The following is a 9550-nucleotide window of genomic DNA, read 5'->3' on the forward strand; positions in this document are numbered from 1 at the left end:
CACTCTAAACTCAATTCTATGGCTTGAAAGCAACCAATATAAAGATGCATTACCTTTAAAAGGAACAATATTAGGATAGACAGCTAATATCCCAAGAGAAACAATAGTAGCTTGTGGACAACAGAATGGTATATTTAAAATACTGAAATTAAATGACTACCACTTTGTAATTCCATACTCAGCAAAAATATCCTTTAATAGTGAAGACAAAAATAAGTTTCTATGGGATCCCTGGGTGGCGCAGCGGTTTGGCGCCTGCCTTTGGCCCAGGGCGCAATCCGGGAGACCCCTGGATCGAATCCCACGTTGGGCTCCCGGTGCATGGAGCCTGCTTCTCCCTCTGCCTGTGTCTCTGCCTCTCTCTCTCTGTGTGTGACTATCATAAATAAATAAAAATTAAAAAAAAATAAGTTTCTAGACAAAGACAGAGAATTTGTTGCTTGCAAGAGTGAGCTAAATAAAGACTCAAGGGAGTTCTGGTACAATGAAAATTACTGATAGAATTAAGGGTATGCAGTAAGGAATAAAGACCACAGTAAGAGAGGGAAATATGTGGACAGCCAGAAAGGCATATTGACTATACAAAAAGAGCAATGTCTTTTGTAATTTAAAATACATATCCAAAATTAAAATGTATGGTAACAACTAACATGAAAAACATCAAAGATGCTAGAATAAATGGAGGTTAAATATTCTAAGGATTGTCTGGGAGGAGGTGAAAGTACTAACATATTAGATCCTAATAACTCAATAATCTATTTTTTAATATCTAGGAAAACCACTAAAAGAACAGGAAAAAAACTTACAGAAAATAAAGAGAATATTAAAAATATTTGATGAATCAAAAAAACTTGAAGAAAGGAGAGGTAAAGGTACCAAAAGTAGGTAACAAATGAAAAACATTAAGATTGTAAATATAAACCCAAATAATATCAAATGTAAGTTGCCTGAATATTTCAAACAAAGACAAATATTCTTAGATGGATAAAACCTCAAAGTCATAGTTACAAGAGACAATTGAGATAAATTATAGAGAGGTTTGAATATTAAAGGATGGAGAAAAGATATGGAAACATTAGCCATAAAAAACCTGATGTAATATCAGATAAGGCACAAAACATTACTGGAGATGATTTCCTAACAAAAGGTCTATAGCCAAGAAGATAGAAAAATTTATATGGACCTAAAGATTACTTCAAAATACATAAATACAAAAACCAAAGAGAGATAAATCTATAAACAAAATGAGAGAATTTAACATGCCTCTCTTAGTAACTGGTAAACCAAGCAGACAAAAGATAGTAAGAATCTAGAATCTATTAACAACATGATGAATAAATCTGAGTCTAATAGAGGAAAATGAATTGAATATTGACAGAATCCCATTCTTTTCTAGTAGATACAGAACATTTATCAAAATTTGTGACAAGCTAGACTTTTTTTTTTTTAAAGATTTTATTTAGTCATTCATGAGAGACACAGAGAGATCCAGAGACATAGGCAGAGGGAGAAGCAGGCTCCTCGCAGGGAGCCTGATGTGGGACTCGATCCCAGACCCCAGGATCATACTCTGAGATGAAGGCAGACACTCAACCGCTGAGCCACCCAGGTGTCCCACAAGCTAGACCGTATAGTCTCAACCTACTTCAGTGTCTCCCCCTTGATACTATTGACATTTTGGGCTTGATAAAATTCTTTGTTATGAGAGATTTTCTGTGCATCATAGGTTGCTTGGCAGTATTCCTGGCCTCTATCCACTGGATGCCAGTAACAGCTCCCCTCTCCTAGTTATAATAGCACTCATCTCCAGATATTGCCAGATGTCCTCTGGGGGGCAAACTCATGACTGATTTAGAGTTCTTCTAAAATTGTTTTATAGTTTAATGAAACCAGTAATCAATAACAAAAGATTATTAAAACTCCCCACAGTATGCAATTAGACAATACAGTTTAAATAACACAAGGCAAATAAATAATCAAAATGGAAATAAAAATATATTTTAAGTTGAATTGTGAGATAAGACTTATTAAAACTTACATGATGCAGCTCAAACTGTTCTTAAAATAAAATATATAGAATTAAATGCATAGGGATGCCTAGGTGGCTCAGTGGTTGAGTGTCTGCTTTTTGGCTCAGGGTGTGATCCTGAGATTCTGGGATCGAGTCCCACATGAGGATCCTGTGGGGAGCCTGCTTCTCCCTCTGCCTATGTCTCTGCCAATCTCTCTGGTCTCTCATAAATAAATAAATAAAATATTTTTTAAAAGAGAATTAAATGCATATATTAAAAAGAAGAAAATATAAATCCAAGATAGGAAGTCCAGGATTTATGGCCAAGAAGATTGGCAAATACTCTCCCCAAAAAGTAACTATAAAGCTGGACAAAATCAACAAGTAATATTATGCCACTACTCTAGAATTCTACCAAAGTCATAAATAACAATCTGGGATAAATTGTTGAATTCAGGATAAGAACAATGGGATTCTGTGGCATTCAGGCCTGGGGCTGTGGCTACTTCCATTACTACCTCCTCCAATAGGTGATGGGGAGATTCCACCAGGAGAAGGTAGGCCAGGAAGACCAGCAATTTTTCTGACACAGTTGAGGAGGACTCACTCCATTTGGGGCAGTAGGTATTGCCCATCTTCAGTGGAAATGACTTCTGTAAGGCAAACAAGTGGTAAGGTCAATGGCTTCATTCTAGTAGCTTGAGGGTATAGTCCTGATTGGGACAAACATATTTTTAGCTGAGTCTATACACATGGTCAGTGGAGACAGAGCACCTCCGAGCTATTCTCACACTCCTGGCTTACCCTGGAGATGCACACATAAAGTACAAGACTCAAAAGGAACTAGAGGACAATAAAACACAAGGCAGACTGAAAACATTCTGGATTTTTTTAATGCCTCCTATTTAGAATATGTGAAGAACTCCTAAAACTCAGTGATAAGACCAAAAATTCAAAAATACAGGTAAAGTATTTGAACAATCATTTCATCAAATGATATATAGAATTGGTTAATATGCACAAAAAAGTGCTTAATATAACACCATTAATTTCTAGAGAAATGCAGATTAAAATCATAATGAGATATCACTGTACACCCGCTAAAATGACTATACTCAAAACGAAAGATAATACAAACTATTAATGAGAATGTGGAGAAACTAGAAGCCTTATGCATTGCTGATGAGAATGTAAAATAGTACAGAAACTTCAGAAAACAATTTGGCAGTTTCTTTAAAAAATGAAGATAAATGTAGTATATGATCCATTATTTCTATTCCTAATAATCTACACAGAGAAATGAAAACATATGCCCACATGAAGACATGTACATTCATATTCAGAGCTGCACTAGTCATTTGTCCCTGATATATGTAATTTGTGTCCTTTATCTTTTTCTTGATAAACCCTTAGGAAAATTGGTGAAGAAAAAAAAAAAAGATGGCATAGGTCACAAATAGCAGGAATAAATAAGGGAATGAAAATATAGAACCTAAACATTTGAAGGAAGATATCATGAATAATTTATGCCAATAAATTTTAAAAACTAGATGAAACCCTCAATTTTAAAAAAGAAACTCACTAAAATTGACAAAGGAAGAAATAGAAAGTCTGATTATCCATTTGTTGGATAAAAAAATGAATTTCCAGCAAGAGTAGCCTTTTTTTTTTTTTAACTAAGAGTAGCCTTTAAGAATGAAGGTGAAATAAAAACATTCTTATATGAAGGAATACTATGAAATTTTGTTACCAGAAACAAGCCTGATCTAGAAGAATTGCTAAAGGAAGTTCTTCAGACAGAGGGACATAATAACAGAAGAAAACGTAAAACTCTGGAAGTAAAGGAAGAACAACAGAAATGCTAAATAACTAGGTAAATATAGGGGGCTATTCTTTCCCTACTGAGTTCTTTAAAAATGTATTTGTTCATTGAAATAAAAAATTAAAACATTGTCCCAAGGAGTTTTCATTTTATATAGATGTAATATATGAGACAACCATAACCAAAGAAGGGAGGATACAGGGACCTCTATTGTGGTACATTTCCTACATTACACACAATGTGGTAAAGTGTTGATTCTAAGTAGAATGCTAGAGATTAAGATTGTATTTTTTATTTTTTAGAAAGTATTTTTAAACTGAGGCATTCAACCACTGAGCCATCCAGGTACCCCAAGATTGTATTTTTTAATTCCTAGGGCAACAAATAGAAATTATATAAATATATTTAAAAACACAATATACAATTAAGTAGAATGCTGATAATATCTGAAAATCCCAAAAAGGGCAGGAAAGAAGAAACAGAGGACTAAAAACCAGAAAACAATAAAATGGTAGATTTAAATCTAAACATATCAACATCACTAAATACTAGTGGTGTAAAGATACCAAGTAAAAGACAAAGATCATCAAAATTGATAAATATATAACTGAAAGAAACTATAGAAACCCTCTGGAACTATATAGAATATACATGGGTTAAGAGTAAAAAGCATAAAAGTCCAGCTTGCCAATACTATTTTTTTTAAAAAACCTAGAACATTTATCATTTATATTAGTATCTGACAAAGTAGAATTTAGAGGAGAAAAAAAGGATAAAGGTGGACAATGTATAATGACAAAATATCAATTTACCAAATAGACATAATGATTGTAACTAGATATACAACTAACTACAGAGCTTTAAAACTGACTACTGTGGGTTGAATTGTATTCTTCCCAAAAATGTATTCAGTAAACTCTAATCCAATATAAATGGTGTCTTAAGAAGAGAAGAGGGATGCCTGGGTGGCTCAGCAGTTGAGCGTCTGCTTTTGGCTCAGGGCGTGATTCTGGGTCCAGGATCTAATCCCACATCGGGCTCCCCTGCAGGGAGCCTGCTTCTCCCTCTGCTTGTGTCTCTGCCTCTCTCTGTGTGTCTCTTAAGAATAAATAAATAAAATCTTAGGAGAAGAAGAAGACGAAGAAGAAGAAGAAGAAGAAGAAGAAGAAGAAGAAGAAGAAGAAGAAGAAGAAGGAGGAGGAGGAGGAGGAGGAGGAGGAGGAGGAGGAGAGGAGGAAGAGGAGGAGGAGGAGAATGAGAAGGAGGAGAAGAAGAAGGAGAAGGAGAAGGAGAAGGAGAAGGAGAAGGAGAAGGAGAAGGAGAAGGAGGAGGAGGGGAGGAGGAGGAGGAGGAGGAGGAGGAGGAGGAGGAGAAGGAGGAGAAGGAGAAGGAGAAAGAAGGAGAAGGAGAAGGAGAAGGAGGAGAAGGAGAAGGAGAAGGAGAAGGAGAAGGAGAAGGAGAAGGAGAAGGAGAAGGAGAGGAGGAGGAAGAAGAAGAAGAAACACAATTGGAGGGGCACTGACTAGATCTGGGTGGTGGTATGGCTGTGTTCACTTTGTGGAAAATCCACTGAGCTCTACTATGTTGTACTTTGTGTATTTTGTGTTCTGCATATGTATCATATTTCAATAAAAATTCTATTTAAAATGTCTAAAAATAAATAATATGCCTGTTGTCATTATGCCCAAGTTGTATAGTCCTACAACACATTTTAGCTTCTATTCCAAACCAATAAATTGTATTCCAAACCAATAAATAAACAATAGACATTTCGGTAGGTAGGTGGGTACGTAGGTGGATAGGTACCAGGTAGGTAGGCAGGTGTATGTGGGATAGGTATCCCCGGGACCCCCCTAGAGAATACTCATTACATGTTTGGGCAGGAGAAAATACCTTGGTATTGGCATATAGTAAAAATATCTTTAGCAGTTCCTGGGAATAGCATTAAAAATAATAGAGTGGTAGTCTGAAGAGAAGGATGACTAATTGTAGTAATATGGAGGCTTTATAAAATTTAAAAAGCTATTACTAGTTTGGAAGTGTTGAGTTACTGTATTGTACACCTGAAACTAATATAACGCTGCATGCTAACTAACTGGAACTAAAATAAAAAACTGTTTTTAAAAGTTATTATTTTAATTCTTTGAACTTATTAACCTCAAAAGGGACAGACAAAACATAAAATATACTCAGAACATAGACAAATTATTCGATTGATAATGTAATTGATTCATTTGATTGCTACCATACTTTACCTTTATTATGTAGTTCAAGTAATAATTGTATACTACACATAATAAAATAGAAGTTCAGAAAGATAAAACAACATAGAAACAAAATTAAAAACCTGAATGAACCAACCAAACCAAAAAGCTAAATCTACCGAAATGATACTGTGGGGATATTTAATGTTAGATCAGAGGGTTCATTTCAGGAATGGCCCTTATGCATGTTTGAAACATGGGCCCTACTGGAGTTCCCCATGCCCGGAAAATTAACCATTAATTCATTCATTTATGTAGTCCTGCAATAAAGAGAAATGTGCCAGGATATAAAGCATTTATCATTTGCATCTGAAGAGCAAGCAGCACCACAGTCAGATACTTCACATCAGAAAGATGGGTGAGAGGAGAGGGAGACAAAAAGGTATTTTTAATAGTAGGACAATGACAAAATCAAGCTTCTTGCTACTGGTTGAATCTTCATTCCATGGAGTGTTTATCCACAGCAGCTGTTATGTTTTTGTTTTGTGTGTGTGTGGTGTGCGCGCGCGTGTGTGTGAGAGGGGCTTGGGAAAAGTGGAAGCCTCTCCCTGTATCCAGTACCTGGGTGTGAGCTGTCAACTCATGCTTTGTCAGAATATCATCTCTCATCCCTGATCATCAAAGAAACATCATATATCCTAATCATGTCTGTTGATGTCTTTCACTATTATTGTCCCACTGGCCAACCAGGCATATTGTTAAATTTTGCAGGATCTCATTGCCATTTTGAGGATGTTGTTCTTTATATTAAGTATAATGAGAGTTTATTGAATAATTTTATCTTACACTGACAGGATCATATTTGTATTTTGCAATGAGTACTCTAACTATTAGACGTACTCACTGATAAGGAATGTGGGGTTCTTTAGGAAGTTCTTAAAGAAGTCCAGTAAGAGATGGTTCTGGCATAAACTAGGAGAGCGGTCAGCAAACTATTTCTGTAAAGGACAAAGAGGTAAGTATTTTAAGCTTTGTCAGCCATATGGTCTCTAGCGAAACTACTCTACTCAAAATGGTCACGGACAGCATATTAACAAATGGGTGTGTCTGTGATCCCATAAAACTTGGTTTACAAAAACAGGAGGTGGGCTAGATTTGGCCTGCAGACCAAAGTTTGTTAATCCTGAACTAGAATGATAGTAAGGGAGGCACGTGGCTTTAAGACATGCTTAAGAAATAAATCAGATCTTTCTGAGAGATCTGATGTGGAGAAAAAAAGCAAGTGGGGTGGGTGATGACCCCTAGATATGAGTCAACTTTGTAGATTTAGTGGAGGCCCTTCTTACTCTATCCCCACTCTTCCTCCCATCCATATGTTGTCCTCATTAGTCGTTGTTTTTGTCTGTCCATCACATTTGAACACCTTTCCCATGCTTCCAGTGTTTCTACCTATGAATCCTCACTACCCTACAGTAAATGCCAAAAACTTGGTTTTCCAGTTTCCTGGCAGTGTAGGCATGTGACTTAGGCTCCACTGGTCAGATGTTTCTATGTAAGACTCTGATTTGGAACCTAGGGACTCAGTTAAGCACATACCAGCCAGACACTCCACTCTGAAGGGATAGAAGGAGAGATGTCCCAAAGATAGCAGTGACTGAGACTAGTGACGTGTCCTAACTCAACATCAGGGCTGTGCATGAGCTGCCAGCCTGGGCCAGGTGGTAGTGATGCCCTCACTGACATAGCTCATGATGAAGGAGGCTATGTTTCCCTGAAGCACCTCCAAACCTGGTTCTCTTGCTCTCTCCCAGATACTCTGTGAGTCACGTAACATGCTCTAATAAAACATGCTCTTTTCCCTCTTGAACTAGCTAGACCAGGTCCTGCTGTCTATAACTAAGAACATTCACTGGTTCCCTGCTTCAAGTCTCCCTCAACCCTCTCTCTGGGCAAGAGAGAATTCCATAGAAATTCCTGAACCAGGGGATCCCTGGGTGGCTCAGCGGTTTAGCGCCGCCTTCAGCCCAGGGCGTGATCCTGGAGTCCCAGGATCGAGTCCTACATCAGGCTCCCTGCATGGAGTCTGCTTCTCCCTCTGCCTGTGTCTCTAACTCTCTATCTCTCTCATGAATAAATAAATAAAATCTTTAAAAAAAAAAGTTCCTGAAGCATTCTTTCTATGAAGCATCTTTTCATCTCATCAGGGCTCTAAGAGTTGCACAAGCAAAAAGATTTTAAAACCCAAATAAAAGAATCATTAATAATCAAGCCCTAAGTTGAGAGAAGAAAATAGTAAGCTTGAAATCAAGTTTTCAAGCTCTGTGCAGTGGCAGTATCGTCTCCAATGAGGTTTATCCGAGGCGTGATTATTGCTAATTGAAATCAAGTTTTCAAAAATAAAGTTAATAAGGATGGCAGTGGATAAGAGAGGAGAAAGGCAAGCAGGCTGGAGGAAGTCCATAGTCAGGACCTCAGAGGCAAGGAGGAGACTGGTCTACTGTGTGTACAGTTTGGGTGGGGACACAGATCATGTGGCATACGGATGTGCAATGCCAGATCATGCTAGAGAAGCCTTGAAACGTATCTGTGCAAGGGAGGACTGTCCCAGTGCAGCACCCCCTATGACTGCTGACCTAAAATTACTTCCCACTGCTTCTCCTTCCTGGCCTTTGTACATGTTGTTCCCTTTACTTGGCTCATTGTAGGTGCTCAACCAATATTTGTTCAATGAATGACTGAGTGAATGAATACAAAAATGAAGAATCGATGCAAGAAAGCCTACATGGCTGACATCGGAGCAGAGCAGTGAGTCTGAGTACAGCCTGGGCCAAGGAAGGAGGGGCCTGAATTACAGCTCCCCTGATAACCCCCCAGAACTACAGAGAAAGAGATGACAATGAATGGGCTACCACAAGAGAGTGTGAGTCAACAACACACTGGACAAACCTATGTTTTATGGAAGACCTGCCACCTTTGATTTTGCTGACTGATGCTGAGGGACTCAAACCAATAGAGTTCAAAGCATGAACATTGACTGGAAGAACAATCATGAGATGCCTTGCAGAGGTTGGTGCCTCCCCAACACATCTCTAGAAGAATTTAGAGCAATTCTTGTCAAAAGATGGTTCCTTTCTCATATCATGGTGCTGACAAATGGCAAAATCAAATGTCAGCAAAACAACTTCCTTTGTGGGTGAATGGTTTCACGATCCATAATGCATGTTCACACGGCCATGATTAAGGGTAAGACTTAACATCAAGGCTAAGACCAGGTAATTAATCAAAACCCTGATACATTTCTACAAACCTGTGAACAGTGCATTGGACTGCACATTGTGGTTGATCCGGGACTTTCTATTCAAATGGGACAGGCCATATAGCTCATATATTTCAAGACAATATGCGGTGGGAGTGTAAAAATGTCATTAAGAGGAAAGTGACTTGAAGACTGAGGCCAGAGGTCTCATTTCACCCAAACTTGTGCTGCAAATTATAGATTCAGCCTCCTACTCA

General features: G+C 37.8%; 1 pseudogene; it reads left to right on the forward strand.

The window, feature by feature from the left end:
* The first annotated feature begins 8352 nt into the window (after positions 1-8352).
* LOC144313119 (U4 spliceosomal RNA) lies at positions 8353-8435 on the forward strand (annotated as a pseudogene).
* Positions 8436-9550: the final 1115 nt, after the last annotated feature.

This window comes from Canis aureus, chromosome 4, assembly GCF_053574225.1.
Source record: "Canis aureus isolate CA01 chromosome 4, VMU_Caureus_v.1.0, whole genome shotgun sequence".
Lineage (NCBI taxonomy): Eukaryota > Metazoa > Chordata > Mammalia > Carnivora > Canidae > Canis > Canis aureus.